The sequence below is a fragment of the Periophthalmus magnuspinnatus genome, chromosome 16 (genome assembly GCF_009829125.3).
Source record: "Periophthalmus magnuspinnatus isolate fPerMag1 chromosome 16, fPerMag1.2.pri, whole genome shotgun sequence".
NCBI classification, from domain to species: Eukaryota; Metazoa; Chordata; class Actinopteri; order Gobiiformes; family Gobiidae; genus Periophthalmus; species Periophthalmus magnuspinnatus.
In genome coordinates this window covers 22,863,161-22,877,486 of record NC_047141.1, presented here as the reverse complement: position 1 = coordinate 22,877,486, position 14,326 = coordinate 22,863,161, and the positions used below count along the sequence as shown (strand labels likewise).

The window sequence follows — 14,326 nt, the reverse complement described above, 5'->3', positions numbered from 1 at the left end:
TATGCACTCAAAGGCCTTGTCACGGCACTTCGTGAAACTGAATATATGTAGGTTCAATACTTTGTGATTGGATATTCTTAAATCCACTGTACCTGTTTTGTATTGTCTTCAAATGATTCACATTATAATTATTCTCCACAATGACTTTATAAGTCTGTTTCACAACTTGAAGAGGCCAGATTGGAGTTGCATTGGAGGTGCCATCATTTTGTACTATCATGCTAACAGTGCACTTCTTGATTCTCAGAGGATAAAAAATGTTATACTTGGATGCAAACAGCACACTGCGGTCTCATGTCTACTCTACAAGGTGCTTATGTAATTTATTTTCTCTGGTCTAAAACTAATTTGACACAGAACAAAGACAGTACAGTTCACTTTTAATATTGGACAAAATGTGCATAGTTTTTTGCCCCTCTGGTGTACCTGCATTACTGCTTTTAAGCCTTATTGTGGAACTGCTGCTGCCCCTGAAATGCCTCAGTGACTTGTACCGTACCAACTCTCATTTTCATATCTTATTGAGCTCAGTTGAAATAAACAACATGTCATTGGCAAGGGCATGGCTTACCCAACCACACGCAGAAGTCTTTAAACAGCTGCATCCATAGCACCGCAGTGCCTCGGGGTGGGCAGTCAAGGGCATTTTCACCAGCTGCTGTGTGAGTGGCAGGGAGGGCTCATGATGCACATACCCTTTGAGAAAGGTCACAAGTCTAGGCCCATGCGTATGTCCAGAATAAAGATGTTAAGTGGATCATTTACCTGCAAAGTCTTTTCGACACAGCTTTGGAAATTCGATTTTCTTCTGATGTTATTTCCCCTTTTCCACAAGACAAAATATACATAATATTGTGTGTGTATATATATATGTGTGTGTGTGTATATATATATATGTGTGTGTGTATATATGTATATGTATGTGTGTGTGTGTGTGTACACACAAAGACATGATATGATATAATTATGTAAAACGTGTTACATCAAAGTATGGAAAACTTGTAGAAATGTGCAGCAAAGAGGTCTAGGTCAGACAAGGACTTGTGTGATCCGTTACAGCTCAGGAAACCTGAGTGACAAAGACGGTTAGTAGTTGTTTTGAAAACAGAGAAAGAGGAACTGGAGGTTTCTGCTCATCACAATGTGCATGCTCAGACCAGGACAGACATAAATACTGTTGATAAAAGAGGAAAGGTGTAGGTTTCACTTGTATATGTGGCACAGTCTGCAAAGGTAAATGTTTCATAGAACATAGCATTTAATGTTTCATACTTACTCCAAATAACATCTATAGAACTAAGTTATCTGACTCATTGCAGCATGTTTTCAAGTAGAAGTCCATAAACCCCCTGCACTTTGTAAGGTAGTGAGGTAGACCATTTCATTTTATAATCACCCTGCAGCGTCCTCACTCTCCTTTTCTGCTGAATAAATATAATCAAGTGTGATCTAAAGGCACACTGTTTACCCCATCAAAGATCTTTGTTTTGTTTAGAATTGCATTATGACAATGCAGCGGGCTGCCTTATCCCAGCATCCTCTATTAGGCACAGTTTTCTTATCAGAACCAAATTGAGCTTCACAAATATTGCCTGGAATTTGATTTACTTCTCGTGTATTTTGAATAAAGGTCTTGTGAGTATATGAATGTTAATTTTGATTGGCCAGCTAGGCTGAGGGGAGGGGTTGATTGGTTTATCTCGGGAATTTTGAGAGGTTTTATGGGATTTATTCAAATGTGATTTGAAGTGAATAGTTCGCTCTCTATCTGAAAAACAGTGAGTGAGTGTAGAGCTTTTAAAATAATCTGAATTATTCAAATGTATGAATGTGTAATTTTAACATCACAGAGGCTTTCTAATGTATGCAGGTAATGTGGGTTGGAAATGTCAGAGAAAATGACATACTGTAGGTGTGTGTGTGTGCACTGGCACTGAGTGGATATGATCCTTTCTGAAGTTTAGTGTGGAAGGGAGACTGGGGTATGTGTGTGGACTCATTTAAACCCATTCACTTAAATAAGTACAGTCAGAATATATATGTATTAATGTTCATCAAACATGTTTTATTCCATTAGTATGGTCATATTTTAATAACTACAATTGTCATCAAACCTCACAAACTGTGATATTCTGTTCAGTGTACACAGTGCATGGCAGTCTACAGTATTAAGAGTTTCTCCTAAGTACAGGCTTTGTGTGAGGTGAATGTGGTGACCAGGAAGCAGCCGGTGACAACGGTTTGTACGTGACCCACTCTTTTGTTGTGATCTTAAACACCCACAGTGGCTGTCACCTTGTCATTTGAGCCTCTCAGTGGGGTCCATAAACGGCCTTGTCTAAAACTGAGATCCAAGGATGTGAAGCATCCCAAGTTCACACAAGACACACAGCCTCTATGTGAGACACGGCTGGTCTCATGTTAAAATCATCCAATCTTGCACTGTAAATTTACCAGTATAGATGTATTGATCTTTATCATACCATATTGTATAACTCGATAAAAATAACATAACATAAACATAACACAGTATATTGTACTGTACAGGACACCATTTTCTGTATTTCTCTGCTGCTCTGCATGACTAATAGGCAAGGCAAGTTTATTTGTATAGCACAATTCGTACACAAGGTAATTCAAAGTGCTTTACAGAATAAGAAAGACATTAAAATCACACAAATCAAAACATAAATAATCACCCAATCTGCAACTCTCTCACCCACTCGTTTGATGTCGTAATAACATCAACAACATAAAGATCTCATTAGAAAGGGCTCTGCTCAGGGTCCTGGCTTCACCTAGATGACATATGACAGACCGCCACTGATAGATGGATATAGATGTGAGTTAACTTGTTGGCTAGCTTTGCTTCTGTGACAGGTGTCATCCTGTGTTTACCTCGGCCCGTGCAACTTGTGACACAAGGACCGACAAGACTGTCAGGTTTTCCTTAAAAACATTTTCAGAGAGCCAGTGAACTTATCTGCTTCAGTGTCAAAAGTTTAAAGTCTGATCTATCTTTCTACTTCTCTTCAGGTCTTATAAAAGGATGAAAAAGTGGGCCATGTTCATTTATATGCATAATGTAACATGGTAAATTGCACACTTTATAATCATTAAGATAAAATAGATTGAGGCTGGAAACTCATCTATAATTTGTTTCTTATTGATGGCGAGATGGACGAGAATGAAAACAGACACACAATGCAGGCGGGCGGAGTGGCTAAAAATATTGATAGAAGCTCATTGATCAGTGTGGAGTCGCCACCATCAAAGGGCACACTATTGGAAAGACCATGTAGAAAAGTGCTGAGCATGCAAACACAAACAGAAATTTCCTGTGTGTGGTGGAGCCAGTCAAATTCATTATCCTCCGGGAGAGCTCTCACTGAGAAGCTGCCATTGATTTTCTCAATCTTCTCTCCACTAAGTAAGGTTCAGACTTTAGTATCTAATTGTGGCAGTTGCATAACAAATAAGTTAACCCTGATGACCTTTCACAACAGCAAAAGTAAGTTTAGAAGACATCATTTTAGTATACAGAATAAGGTTGGCAAATTAAGCAAACTAAAACAACTATCGAAACTACATACTAATTTGATGCAGATACTCGAAGATTTAAGGACAAATTTTGACTTTTTGAGTTATTTTTTAAATAATCCAAATGTACTTGTCTAAGACCACATGATAATAATGAAATAACTACTATTATTGTGTGGTGGAAATTGGCACCGCTATCAGAGCCTTACAAAATGTCAAAATGGAGAAATTTTGATATCATGACAACTCTAGTGCAACAAGAAAAAGGGGGGAAAAATAGTTTCCAGTCATGTGATGCTGTGTTTTAATTAAACCTCATGTGACATTTGGACTCATCAGGCACAGGTATAATTAATAGCATTAATCATAGCTGCATTACCTTCTTCTGTCCCAATTTCAGATCTCTGTTAGCATACCGCTAGTTCAGCGATAAAGCTCATTACTGCAGAGTGGATAGGCTAAAGAGGGCCTGCAAGACTCCTGCCGGGTGGATGATGTTTGTCTGAAGGCATTAAAAATAAAGGTCAATTTTGCCCATTTATTAAACGGAAATTATTTTACCAATGATGGATTTTATCGGGGCATTGTTTAATCAGTGGCATAATGAAAAAGGCAAAACAAATTATTTCCTTCGGTCAACAAGTTGTGACTCTGAAATCCTTTATTTATTCAATAGAAAAGACAGCATCAGTGCAGTGTTTCTTTAGAGTGATTTAAAGCCACTTGTCCTAATCCGGCTCAGTTGAGATTGAGTGGCTTGTGCTGTTTAGCTTGTTAGGTTCTATCTCAGTATCACAGCGATTCCTGATATTTAGTTTGACTTGTTTTCTATGTCCTATCTCTAAAGTGTGTTTTTTTTTTCAACCACATTTGATGCTGCATGTTTTAAGTAAATCATAGTTTTAACCAAGATTGTCAGAATTATGATAGTTGCTACAGGTGACACGTTTCCTTGTAAATAATACAAACTATAGATTCTTCTGCATGCCATTTAGTGACTGAGATTACATTTTCAACCAACTCAAACTAAGTGATGATTAAACAAGGAAAGATTTGTTCTTCTTTTGCTAACACCTACATCAGGAAAACTTGGATATACATTTTAACCATAATTAGGAAGAGAAATTCAATTAGACTGGTACTATTTTATTGTCAAACACATCTACACATCTACTTCCAGTCACTTGGGGACAGTAAAGGTACATTACTTGCTTTTTCTTACATATTCTCCCTTCTTAGAATGGCTTGTGCCTTCATTTGTAAAAGCTCTGTGTTTTTAGTGTGACCTCTTCTCAGTCTCTATGGGCTGGACACAAAGAGCAGAGTGCGTGTGCGTGCGTTTGTAGACGCGTGTGTCCCGTCTTGTCCTGTGATTTAGTGCCAAGCTGCCAGCCAACTCCTGTGAATAGGGGGCCCCTTTTCACACAGCAGAGCCATGATATACACACCCGCACTATACACACACAACTTTAGCCAATGCCAGACCGAGCCACCAACCGCACACCTGGCTCTCCACTATTATGTCACCCCAGTTTGTGTGTGTGTGTATTTGTAGTTGTGTAAGGCCAGCCGACACCATCTGCTCTGTCCTTTGTCAGCTTGTGTCCACATACCCATTCTTTCCTTACTTTGGCAAACTTGATTCTTTTATATTGCCAATTTGCTGTCTAAAATATTTCAAGTTGAGTTAAAAATTACATTTGTTAAAGTTTCTGAAACTCCTGATGAAAATCTTTGGAAGGAATTTTCAGCTGAGACACAAAGTCTGTTTTCTCCAGCACAACCCTTCATTCAACACTCAAATTCACTTTCATTACAGAATTGGCAAAACATTTTCCCTCAGCCCCAAATCCTCCTGCTCTCCCCAACAGATAAACACTGTGTAAATACCACTTAGTTTTCTATTGCAGAGCCGCACTGGTGGGGGAGGGGAGCGCAGTCTTATTCATGGGCACTAGGTGGCAGTAAGACACTGAGCTTCTGAATCAGACCATGTGCTTCCCCTTGTTATTGTCTCCATTGCTTTTCTCAGTACAAGGCTCTTGCGCACACTCTCCTCTTTGCCTGTGCCTGTTAAAATGTTTAACTGTTCAGAGTCCTCTGACTCACATTTGGCTTTTAGTTCCTGGTCCCTGAACAGCCCTGTGACTGTTTTCTCCCTGGACGCTGCATTGTTTACATACCCTCTTCCTCTTTAACTGACACAGGCAAAATTGGACACTGTTATTTTTGGATTTTATGACTCATGCAAATTAAAAAAATATATATAAACAGGTTCTATTTGTTTCTCATCCAACGTGTGACTTTTTGCATGTGTTGTGTTGTCAAACAAGTTTAAGCTATTGTAAGAAGCATGACAAGTGTCCCAGTGATTCATTAAGACTGCGGAAGTGAACTTAAGTAATTATTCTAATTCACTTCTCAGACGTTTAAACTAGCTAAGCTTGCTCAAGTACACGAATGAACTCATACACTCTTTTGACTGAGTGAAGTGGCATTTCAATGACCTAAAACAGAGCTATTTTGACTTGGACAGCAACATCCACTATTGTGATTAGTTTAGTTTATAGATCAAATAGAGATAAATCTGTACTTTAAAAGCCACTGTTTCATATGTGTTCATAACTAGTATGACTTCTCTAACACTGAAACCTCACTCAAACACACGCACCTGTAATTAAGTCAAACATTGATGTTGAGCTGCACACAAGCCCTTACCTGAAGAGAGTGAGAATCAAAAGAGGTACAGACTAATGACAGTTTATGGAGTGAGGCTGACTGAGCAGTGCTGAAAGGTGGATCAGAGCGTAGCACACTGAACACTTTCATCAAATCCCAATTACTATATTTATATACACTGGAGTTCACTGGGAGCTTAATATAGAAATTACAGTGTTACAATGCTGTGGACAAGGCCTAATAATATTGTATCTTCAACTAATATTCTCACAATTACACATAATTTCTGTGGTAACGTGAGTAATTCTGGATTTGAGCACTGTTTTCAAGCATATCGTGCACCAGATATATTAGAATGCAGATGTAATTGTGTGTTTGTGCGCATGTTTTTTCTACAGTTCTAGATCTGATAGTTACCCACTGAATTTTGTTTGATTAAATATTCACTATATCACCATAGTAACTCAACATGCAACATACAATTTTATATAAGTGGTGAAGTGTAGTCTGAAGAAACTGCCAAGAAAAAATATAAAAGAATTTGTAATGTGGTATAAAATTTGACTTTGATTTGATTAGATTAGGTCTGTTCTAGTTTGTGTATAGATTAGATTTGATTTTCACTAGATTTGACTACACAATTGTCTTGTTGTATTTTATTCTTTTACTATCTGCTTGTACTAGCCTACAGTATTAATCATGTACTGTAAACCTGAGCCTGATGACAGCAGTGCAAACAGGTAAGGAGTATTTGGCCCCGTCTAATGCTTGAACATTATGCAACTGTCCCACTTTAGCTGTTGTTTTTCTGCTTTCCTGTCTGGATCCATTCCATCAGTTCACTCCCACCTCAGCGCCGTCACGCCTCTACCCCCCTGTTATTATTGTTTTTACCTACTCAGCCCACTGCAGAGCCACTAAAACCTACCACTTTGATCTCTCCTTATTCAAATTCACTTAATCTTATCTTTCCATTTGAGCATTCTCACTTTTACCAGGCTCCTCATCACTTTATGATCTGTATCAAAGTAACATTTACTTTCCATAAAGTGCTTCTATTTTCTGACACCGAGTTGTCGGTTGCTTGTGGTGATAGCAGTTTGTTTGTTTTGGTCTGTTTGTTCAGTTAATAAAAAATATATTAAGGCCTCCTCCCTATCAGTACACAGACATAATTCAGAGCGTATTTATCACTTATACTGTGAATTAAAGAGGAATATTTAGTGGCTTGGTTTTTCCCTCGCAGTTATTTACCCCAGGATTTATTTATTCTTGCGATGCAAATTAATTTTTTATGATTCACATGACACGCTTGTCTTTTAATAAGTACCAGTAATTGATCTAACTAGATTGTAGCTCTTTCAACAAAGTATCAAGCATATGTGTTGAAAAATGTGTCTCAAATATGTTTTAATAAGTGTTTTGAATGTTTTTGAAGAGCTCGGCCTATAATTCAGCGTGTGCTTTGAGCGTGTGTGTTTGTATGCGCGTCATTGTGCGCCTGTCCCCCGTGGTATACTGTATATTTTGATAGCATCAGGGGGTCTTTTCACACCCCCCGCAGGAAGCACTTCTCACATTGTGGACCCCCCGTGGCCGTCCCATGAGCCCCTGGTGCTGGGTGACATGGAAGTCCTTCAGGGGGGACACTCAGACGCACATGCATGCTCCTCACTTTGGCTAAAAGTAATGTATCACAAGAGTAGCAAGCGATCTGATCTGTCCTCTGGTAAGTGTAGCCTCAAACTGGCTCAGACTCTGTACCTCTCTGTGCTGGAGGGGGCGTGTAGCAGTGCCCTTCAATAAGCAGGCTAATAATGAACCCAAGCCATGCCTTCACACATACAACTACCACGGCAACTGCAACTTAATGAAGACAGATTTAGCTGTTTTAGGTCTTTAGCAGGAGACTATCTCACATGTAGATCATTCATTTACATTTTGTTTACTATAAACTGCTATTGATGTAAAATGGCATGAATTAAACCAGTCCATTCATTTCACTGCACATCTGAGAGGTCCCATCTCTTATTTCACCATAAGTAGATTTTCAATGGCACAGATGACCCAGAGTCTGATATTTATTTATTTTTTTCAGTTATTGGAAATAAGTAAGAAGTAGTGGGGAAGGATGGGTGTTAGTGGAACTTTCTTAGCACTCGATCCTCAAAGCAGGATATTTGCATTTTATAAACATGCATATCATTATTTTACATTGTTGTAATTGTAAACCGTGATATTGATCTAAAAAGATTTTATTAGGAACTGGTCCTGTGACTTCCTGTTCAAAACTTCAGAACTGATTATCTGATGCTTACCCTACCTTGTCATAGTGGCATTTCACTGAAACAAGCAGCAGATTTCAATTTGCTCTGTTTTCATTTTTGAAAAATTTGAACATTCACATATGACCCGGAGGCTGAATAAAAAAATAAAATAAAATCACCAGTCAGTAGAGATGTGGGCGGGGATAAAGAGATAGGTGAAAATGGAAATTTCCTGTGTACTATCCTCGAATGCTGGATTACTCAAACATGCATGAATTAAACAAAATACAACTTTAACTCATAACAGTTGATTTCCATAATATGCCTCCTTTAATATATATTTTATGGCTGCTAGGAAATATGTGTGTGCGTGCATATGTGCGTGCATTTTAACTGTACAAAAAGCATGGTGCTCTCTGACCTCAGTGTGCAGAGCTCAAACTTAAATTCCAGCACATATGCATCAAAGACAGAGCTATCATCTTGATGCTTGATTTGAGGTGGTTGGCTCACACTTCTGCATGTGAGGCCAAACATGTACAAGAATGTAAAATCGATTTGGACCACAATACGTCACTGTTTGACCTTTTAAACACAATTTCTTCACTATTCACTCTTGTTTCTTCTGTTTTGAGCAAGTGAAATTTTTGTTTTATCATTAGTGTTTCAGATACTTCTATTTTTGGATAAAATCTAGAGCATGGTTTTATCAGTGGCCTAAAGTGTCACTGAACATGTCAGAACAGGCTTGTCTCGGAACACTGCATATGTTTAGCCCACACACATGTCCGGGCATGTCTTCAACAAGCCACAGCACATTCGTCTGCCCCTCTCCCAGGCCCTCCCTGCTCCCTGTATTTACATCTATTATACTTCTATTATTCAGTTATTTTACAATTATATCTGAGTCTCACATTTGTCTTTAAGTAATAAATGTCACACCAAATCCCTTTAACTATTAGTAAGGGTTCAAGGATCATTGCTTTTGCTGCTTTTTATTGTTTATTTTCTCTTTTTAAATATTGGATGTAAGACAAGCTGCAATCTAATGCATCCTATATTCACTTTCCCAAATATTTTATGATCAGTTGTAAACAAATAAATGGTCACACTTGTATTCAAACTCCTATTGATTTACCAGTGTTTGCAGATACTGGAGGTAGTAAAATATCTGCTCATAGACGGAGATCTGTACCCCCTAAACAGTTAATTTTTCATCATAGTGTTTACAAATCTGTGCGGTTGGCTTTTTGTTCTAATTAAGACCTTGCATTTCTGGTGCTTGTTAATGGATCATTTTTGTAGCTTATAATATAACTCATATTTACCATGCAACATACATTTTCTTTTTGCATGCTTTTTTGTTTTGTTTTTATGACTTCTCGCTCTCTCTAACTTCTGTTTTACAGCAGTGTATATTACTGGCTAAAATTCCCCTGCAGTATCATTTTAGACCCAACAAGATCCACAATACATTAGTGGTTCATATTCATGAGAGCTGGGGATTTGGTCCATCAATTATACAACCATACTACAAGTGATTTACATTGAAAATTCAACCTTTTTATTTTCATGATTGACACCACAGGTTCACTGACAATGTGGTGACCAGGTTAGACTATACTGATCAAACTATCGCATTATCATGTTGAACTTGGGTTGCCAATCATTTTAAAAGACTGGCTTTTCTGTGCTCTTAAATGCAAATCAGTGACATATAAGTTGTGATTGGTTAACCTGTAGGTGACCTGAATGTTCATAGAGCTTGTTAAGCCAGTAAACCAGCTACAGTCATTAGTCACAAGCTTTAATACAGAAAATATCCTATATGTTTACATAAAAATACAAATATTTACATAATGGGATTACATTTACATACCCGTGGACAGTTTCCCAAATACATCTGAACACAAACTGTATATTAAGTCAATTACTTAATTAAAACATACACATGCTACACCCACAGACACACACACAAACACTGGTGAATTAACAAACACACAACATGATGCCTGCTGGTGGGTCATGAATACATTAGCATAAATACTGACCAGAAACACTGTATTATTATTTATCAAATTAGTGCCAAAGAAAGCATATAAGAGCCATGTAGCCTCACACATATACAGTGAAAATTAGGTCAACGGTCTGGAGTTAATCCCTATTATGTCAGAATAATAAGCGCAAAGCTCATAGTGAATGGGGTCCAAATAGTTTGAATAATTATTTTTTAGTAGGTGTGTCTGGATTGATCCTTGGGCATCTTGGCACTTGTCATCCTCTGAATCCTGAACAACAGGAGCAGTACTATAGTTAACTGTCCATTCCCCAAATTGTTCCATTGTAGAACTAATTTAATACTAGTGTGCTGTTAGCAGGCTAGTTGTATTGTGTTGAAGAATTGAGACATTAGAAATGCATTATAAAGAGAGGAAAGAGGTTGGATTGCTGTCAGCTGTTTAAAATGAACAAGATCTGTTTTACTCCTTTAAAAAAAAAAAGATTAAAACCAGGTACAGGGCTTTTGAGTCAGCTTTTTAAGTGTGACAAAACGTTAGTATTGCAATGTACCATGACTCTTTATTTTGTGAAATTGTATTGATATTGCAGATAGTTGTGTCAATACTTATTCCCATACGTTTGTATTTTGTAGTGATTGTGTATGTATAGTCGTTGTAGTAAAAGTAGATCTAAAATGTAGTGTACTTTAAGAGACGCTGCAATTGCCAGTCTGTAGATAATGGATAATTTAATAAAATGTGTGGTGTTTTGGTATCTATTAGGGGGTGACAGTAATAGTTTAACTTCTTCTCACTTCTTTTTGGTGTGTTTTGTTTTCTTTGCCTCGTTCAAAATAAACTGCTTTCTTCTTGCAGTGAAAGGTATACTCAGCCTGATATTTAAAATAAATATCAGTACATTTGTAAAAGGCAGGCTGCACATTTCCCTGTGTAGCTGTAACATTTTGGAAAAGTACTTTGGTTGGATGCCCCAAGTTCACACAAAGCATGACTGACTTGCCCCATGGTGAGTAAAAGGGGTGATTTTGGTCCCCATAGAACCCTGTTTCTCTTATATCCAGCAGGCCATCTGCTTTGGAAGCTTCACAAGATACTTCCTCTTTGACTGCACACACATCTATATATATGTGGAGCCAGAGAAAAGATGAAAGAGAGGATATAACTTCTCTCCCAATTACTTACCCATACATTCACGTACACATACATCACAAACGCACACACTATATCCCTGTGCACACAGCACTTGTAGCCCTTCTGCCAATTACTTTTGATATATCCATACAATATATCTGACCCATATATGCTGTGGCATGTTTTTCTTAGGAACACAACACACATACGCACACTGTGCCTTTGATGTATGCAGACGTTTTTATCTGGTACACAGTCCTGTTCAGAAGGTCATGCCTGTAGTTTGGAAGCCGTGAAAGTGGGTTAAAGCTGACATGCTTACACACTGTTGTTTTAAAATGTTCATTACAGTCATGCACACACACACACACACATCCACACATCTGTAGCCAGGTTTGGGCTCACGTGCTCAGGAGTGTATATTTACCTGGAACTTGTGTGTTGGATTAATCCAAGATGAGGACGTTACCTGCCAAGCCTCCTACGTGCTACTTCAACAGTTGATGCTCTAAATTAAGCCTCTTAATTACTGCAATTAAACTCTATGTGGTATTTTGCTTTAGTGTGTAATGGTTAGTGCCACGTATGCCTGCCTAGTTTATGGTGCTTGAGATTATATACATAGTTGTCGGGGTGAAGTTTTGCATAGCTCATACTTGTGTAAATCTGCAAATCAAAAAAATTCTTCTAAATTCTTTCTAAAATGATTCTCTGTATAAAAGTTGACTGAGTAATGCATATCTTGCATACTTGATCATAAACATTTTATACTGCCTCCTTCTTTCTACTGTAATCAGTCGATTGTACATGTTGCTGTAGTAGACATTGCCCTGGAAGCCTAGTGCGTCTTGTGGTGAGTGGGAAGCTTTAGCGTGGAGAAAGAGTGCCGCAGGGCCAGACTGGTCAGAACGGATAGGGGCATTGGCTAATGTGATTGAAGGTCAGACAGGCCTTCCAGTCGTGATACACAGCACCAAGATGCTGTGTATGCGTGCCTTGTTAGTCAGTCTGTGTGGAGGGGGGGAGCAGATGTCTTTATCCATGTCCACCTTGGATTATATTTCCAGATTTTGATTTACAGAACTGCATTCATATAGATTTTAATCCATCTATCCTGAGTAGCTAATATTCTCAGAACAACCAAATTTTTCTGTAGACTGAATGCCAGTGCACTTTTATTTGTCCTCTTATATGAGGTATTTTTGGTGTGTTATTTTTCCACATGTATAGTTCTAATCAACAGTCAGACATTTGATAGTTGTAATGGAAAGGAATATTGAGAATATCCAATTAAAACAAATGGCACACCTCTATTGGACTGAAAAATGGGTGGTATATTTATGCAAAGTTGTTCATTAAATAGGATTAAATTCTTCTACGCAGATATTGACGTGTATAACATGTGACTTCTAGATTAAACTATTTGAATGTATATGATCCTATTATAAATAATCCTTACCTCACATGTACACATATGCTTTATCACATAGTTCACCACACACATTTCAGTGCCAATTAATTTCACTCAAATTATCCTGCCCTAAACTTAAACATTATGGAGGTAAAATTCTACCAAGTCACTCAAGCCTTTGCCTGATTCCTGTTTCTAGCCATGCTCTGTAACTTGTGATATGGAGAATGGGCTTTAATGCTGTTAAATAGGATGATCTGTATGTGCATCTTATCAGGAATCTGTGAGGCAGTATTGCCCATGGCAGCCAATCAAAATGTACACCATGCCAAAGAGATCAAGATAAGTAGGAAGGCCTAATCCCACATGTGCAGGGTCTACAACAAGGGTGAGCCGACTAAATGCCTCAAACTGTATATGGTCTGCTTTTTCAACACACATTTGTTAACAATTTTATATTATAACATTGTTTGCTGGAGTGCTAGTACGCATTTTTAAAGACGATCTGTCCAGTAAGATTTTTTTTCAGGTTTAATAATGTCGGCTGTATTGGAAATCAGTGAATGTGATAATATTTTGATGGATGCCATGTTTCCTATGCTATAAATAAATGCTGTGTTATTCCTAAATCATTCAAACTATAACCTGATGATGAAAAAAATCTGTTCCATTTCGCTCTTGTATTGTTGGTTAACTTGAAATTTTAATTCCTTTTTATATCCATGGAGCTGCCAATGACTTTATGCAAGCATTTAATCCATTATGTAAGCATGGATGCTTCATAGATGCTTAATAGTTATAGGCGGCCTGTCTTTGTTTGTATACCAGTTTAGACATACCTGCCCTCATCTGAATGTATTGCTCCACACTATGTACCAATTGTGCTCTTGTGTTCCAGGAAACAGCTGCAGAAAATGTATCGGAGCAGATAAGAATAGAGAGCAGACGACCATTTCCTGATAAATGACCATCCCCTATGTCGTTGGCCAACAATAACACAATAAGCACGCTTAAAACCAAAGGGGACCAGGAGGAGGGCCAAAGAGCCAAATCACTGCACACATTATTGAGTGTCTAGTCTGTAGTCTACACCTGAGGCTTTTCACAACATCATGAGGACAGGGAAACATCGAACAATTAAAAACAAGAAATGGGAAATAGTTCAATTTTAGCTTTGGATTGTGTATTGGGAACCATTGTCATTTGTAAAAAAAAAATCCTGCCAGACACTGGACAAAGCAGAAGCTCTTGAAGAGCACAAAGCTTTGACCTTATCT

The 14,326-nt window shown here is 38.0% G+C and overlaps 1 protein-coding gene across 1 annotated transcript in view; it reads left to right on the top strand.

Annotated features, from left to right (window-relative positions):
• The window catches only part of cdkal1 (CDK5 regulatory subunit associated protein 1-like 1), a 144,870-nt gene that overhangs the window by 52,396 nt on the left and 78,148 nt on the right, over window positions 1-14,326 (top strand). The gene's annotated exons all lie outside the window — the stretch shown is intronic.